This window comes from Myodes glareolus, chromosome 9, assembly GCF_982192425.1.
Source record: "Myodes glareolus chromosome 9, mMyoGla1.1, whole genome shotgun sequence".
Classification (NCBI taxonomy): Eukaryota; Metazoa; Chordata; class Mammalia; order Rodentia; family Cricetidae; genus Myodes; species Myodes glareolus.
The window spans coordinates 10,914,342-10,919,722 of record NC_142034.1 but is presented as its reverse complement, the minus strand read 5'-3'; positions in this window follow the sequence as shown (position 1 = coordinate 10,919,722).

Here is a 5,381-nt window from a genome sequence, read left to right as displayed (position 1 = left end):
ATGATTATACAATGTGGCTTCCACCTGACGTCTCTTTTAAATAGGATGTGTCTAATTTTGACTGTGGAGAAACTACCTCATAGGGACCAGACCTCAACAGGAGAATGACCAAAGAGTCTCTGAGTATTTCTATTGAGGATGACAACCATGGGCAGGGTGAGACATCATTTTAGGGTCAGTGATGAGACACAGACTTGGCCAAACTTTACCAACTTAACCAAGCCTGAAAGCAAATCTTCAAGTCTGTTGTGGGAGAAGAACATCTTGAGAAAGCTCCACTCAACAGCTGACTTTGGATGAGCAACAGTTGGTAAGCACATTTCGTTAATGAGGATAAGACCAGGAACACGATCCCAGCCTGGTCGAGTTAGTATCACTTATTTCTAAGACAACGAACTGCACTATTAGTGTTGACAAGATTATTGTGAATAGCCACATGCGTTTTCAGAAAGACTGGGCAAGAAATACGACAATTGCTTTATACAGAAATGTTTATATGACGTAGGATAGTTATATCTGATTTGCCAATAACTGTATTATCATTTTCATGCTTAATACATAAAACACTGTATTCCACAATCTTAATTGGGACTTTATTGATAATATTGCAAAAATTACTGAAGGAAGATTGAGATAAATCTTACGGATTTCTACCTCATTAAATTTTTAATCTCATATTGATTCCTGAAATTTTTACACACAAACACATGCATGCACACATGCACGCACACACATGCACACACACACACACACACACACACTCAAAATCAAACTCATCATAAGATTTTACAATTTAAGTAGAGCTAAGTGTGTGGTAGGTGGCACTGTCTCATTTGTTCTGTTTTAAATTTATTTAGACAAAATTATTCGCTAAGTTAGCCTTTATTGCTCTTTTTTGTTAGCTGTATTTATGCATATAGGTCTTTTTCCCCTTTGTATTATCTGATATATTTGATTTCTGAGAATTTCACATGTGTATGGGATGTTCCCTGATTATTCTCACACTTCGCACATTCTCTTATCTTACTCTTAGCCCTCTCAACCTCTTGCCCTCCTTAAAAATGCCTTCACATACTCATCTCTCTTTCTTTTGGAAAGCACTGAGTCTAACCAGGGACTTCTGTGTGACTTTTAAAACAGAACCAGTTTGTGCTTTACTTTAAAAATTCCAAAAGGTTAACTATGCAGATTTTATGATCTTGTATTGGATTGTCTTAGCTAAATTTTCAAAGAATATTATATGAGACCTTTGCATTTAGTTTCACAAATCTCATGCTTTGGGTTTATTTTTTAGCATACTTTTTTAATATCTTAGAGTTCTTTAAAAGAGTCCGTTTTTAATTCAATATTTCTTGTTTTTATATCACATGCCCTTTCAGTACATTCATAGTTCATTAAATAATGGTTTGAGGAAATACTTTTTCTATATTTCAGAAGTTGCAGATTATTGCATCTAGAACCCTAAATTCTTCATTGTACCTTTCCAAGTTGAGTCTGACAAAGGTCTTCTTGTCTTATCACATGGAGAAGGCTTAGGCTATGAGCAGAAAAAAACTCAGGTAAGCAGGAATGTTCTCGTATGATTTTAGGAGGTAAGTAGAAGCCAGTGCAAAGTTTATCTGTGTTATTTTTTCCAATGGGCAGTCAGAATAATTCTTGTTCTATGCTTGCTTCAAACCCTGTAAGGAATTTCTATATGTTTACCCACAAGTCTTCATTGCACCCTCTGAGGTAAATACATGAGGGTTTGGCAGAAGTGAAGGCTAGTCCATGCATTTTTCATGAGAGAAACTTCAATAAAGTGAAATAATTTGGTGTCCCAAATTCCATGCCAACAAATGACAAGGAAGGCTGTTTATATTCAGATTGTGCAACCAGAACAGCTTGGGTTTCCCACATTCCAAGGCTTCCAGCCAGCATATTCGGTTAATCCACTTCATTTAAAAAAAAATTCAATTAACAAAACAGTTTCAAAAGCTACCTGGAAAATATGTACTAGGACTCTACATGTTTAACAGAAATATAACTTTTGAAAAACAATTGTCACACTAAAATGAATGATATATATTATACTATACATGGGTCTTCTGGACTTTGATTTAAATTATGCCAATTGTTTACAAGCCCTGATGGCCTGAAATATCCATGCATTCACATGGAACTTTCCATTCAATTATTCTTCATAACCTGGATAGTTCTAAAACACTTGAATACCTTTTTGTTTTGGAAACCTCTAAATATGTTGAGCAGTCAAATGATGAAGATACAAATTAATTTTGTCTAGGACAAAATTAGAAGGTGTTGTCTTGTGTTGGTTGATAGTCTTCAATTTGAAGCAGAGATTCTCAAGGTGCTGTGTCTGGACTAGAAACAATCATGTCCCTTGCTGGGGTTGGAATGATAATTATACACTCTCTGTGCCACATCTACTTCCACAAATGTTTGGAGCCCAAAAATATTTTAACAGATGGTACAGATACATGCAAAATGTGTATCCAGAGTCACGAGGACAATATTTCATGACCTTACAATAGCTTCTTGTTAAAAATTTTGTTTTTATTGAGTTATCGATTTTTCTATGCTCCCCTGCCTTCTCTCTTCCCTTCTTCCCTCTTCCATAATCCCTATACTCCCAAATTTACTCAGGAGATCTTATCTTTTTCTACATCCATGTAGATTAGATCCGTGTATGATCATCTTTGTTGTCTAGGCTCTCTGGGATTGGGAATTGTAGGCTGGTTTTGCTTTGCTTTTTGTCTAAAAGCCACTTGTGAGTTAGTACATAATATATTTGCTTTCTGGGTCTGGGTTACCTCACTCATTATGATGTTTTCTAGATCCATCCATTTGCCCACAAATTTCAAGTTGTCATCATTTTTGTCTACTGTGTAGTATTCATTGCATGAAAGTCCCACATTTTCCTTATCAATTCTTCAGTCAAGGGGCTCTCGATGGCTTCTATTGTTTTCTAAAATGCCTATACTGAACGTGTTAAATTTGTGATAACGATTATAAGATCAATGTACAAAACAAGAATGTACCATTTTGTGAGTTGTGGTCCATTTAGAAATGGTGTTCAGTTCCATTGCAGTATTTTGCAAAGCAGAGATCATAATTGTATACAGATGTGTATTCAAAGCCCCACTGATACCTTTGGATAGTGTTGGAAACTCATCACAAACCTCATTGGCATGTTTGCACCTCCTCACATGCCATTTCTTAAAAGACTTGGAACATAACTTGTAGCAGTGTGGAGAATCTGCTGCTAAACTCTCTCTTATTCTGTTCTTTTAGGAAGTGAAAAAGTTGTTTCTCTCTCTCTCTCTCTCCATATACATATATATATATATATGTGTGTGTGTGTGTGTGTGTGTGTGTGTATGTGTGTTTGTGTATGTATATGTGTGTATGTGTATGTATATATATATGCCAACAATGAAAAAAGTTAAAAAGGAATCCATGAATTTGAGAGTGAGCAAGGAAGGTGTTGGATACATGGGAAGGAATGTAGGAAGGAAAGGAGAAACAAGGGGAAAAGATATAAGTATGTTTAAATTTCAAAAAATAAAAAAAAAACATTAGGAATGACCAAGAAGGTAAGTGCTTATTTGTGAAAATGTCTGAAGGTACTCAAAGAAATAAAAAATAAGCAATAAGGAATCTAGCAAACTCCTTTAAAAAATTGGTGTGGTTTTATGTTGGAATTACCAAGGAATTCAGAAACATTTTTTTTTCTACTAGAACATGTTTTATAACGCTGCAGAAAGAATGTATTACCCGCCACCTGAGACGGGAAAGTGAACACGTTTGTTGTTTTGAAGCTATGGAAATCAGGAGTCCTGTAATCAAGGATTTGCCCCAACTGTTCTGTGTCTGGAGCATCCAGGAGAGATACTTTTTTCTTTTCATGACCTCGTGCATGCCTGCAAGTTATTGGCTTGTGGGTCTCTCCCTTCCACTTCTCTTCTTACTCCACTTCTCTGTCCTGTGTTTCTGTGTCATGCATGTCTGCTTCCCCTGCTCTGTGCCCTCAATGTGCTTCTGCTGATCATGTTTCTAATGGACTCCTGGATAACTCTCAATAGTATCCTCATCGCAACACATCCAAATTGCTCACAACTGCAAAGTTCTTCTGTCATGTGAGCACTGTGTTTCTACGTCTTAAATGAAGGCATGGACCTTTTATTCTGAGAGCAGGATAGGCGATGACTGTATATCATAGAAGGGAGAAAAGTTCTCAACGGTGAACTATATATACCTCTTTATCCATATATCAAAGTAAAAATGTTTCTGTCTATTATTTTAGATGTAGTTGTGAATGAGAACAGTACAGGCTAAAGAGGTTTATAAATATTATCCCAGACAGTGGCAATGTATGCTGTATTGTAGTGAAGAGAACCACGCCTATTTGACAAGAAAACAAAAGGACCTGGGTGATATGGCTCAGCAGGTAATGTCATTTGCCTCTGACAACACAAGTGTGATCCTCAGGGACCCACATGCATGATGGAAGAAAGAGAATCAAGTCCTACAAATACCTCTCTCTCTCTTCACTCACAGGCATTGGTTGGCACACGGAGGTACATACATACACATGCAATAAATAAATGTCAGTATTTTTTAAATCAACACATACAGTATGGCAAACAGCAATGATCTTAGACACTAGGATCAATTTTTTTCTTATTTGTGTATTCTCTAATGAAGAGCAGAGGGTACTTTATGTTACTTTTATAATAATTAACAAAAATATGTGTGCTCTTTTAAAGAGATTGGAAGGTGGCTGACTGAGAACTTTACTGACCTTTCCTTATTAGACTATGCAAAGGAAACTGATTGTTTTCTTATTAATATTAGACTCGTGGCAGTAGACATAAATATGTTCTGTGTTTAATTTGTTAGACCAATAAAATTTACAATGTCTAAGGAGAATTATGAATTCAGCTCATAATACAATTTATTTCTTTTTTAATAATATGGTAAATAGTCACATAGAGAATTGAAACATTATAATGTCAACTATAGAAATCAAGCAAGGCTGTTGTAACTGCTACAAAAGTTTGAAATGAACAAACATTTTGCAACAATCAGCATACATCAAGACCTGGTTCTTTTGGCTGAAAACATATGTTGATCACAGGTGATTGAGAACACCTTTGTTTTAATCAAATTGTAATAGACCAGGCAGCTAGCAAATGTCTAGAGAAAACAGAAATGACAGCATAAATTGTGTCCCAAGCTTTACCCTCAGACTACCTTTGAACGTTATGTTGATCTCAGTTCTAGAAAAGAAAATCGCACCAAATTAATCCAATTTAATTTCTGTAATCTGTGAATTCGTGGTGTGAATGCAGGTGAGGTTATTTATTTTCAGTGAGCCA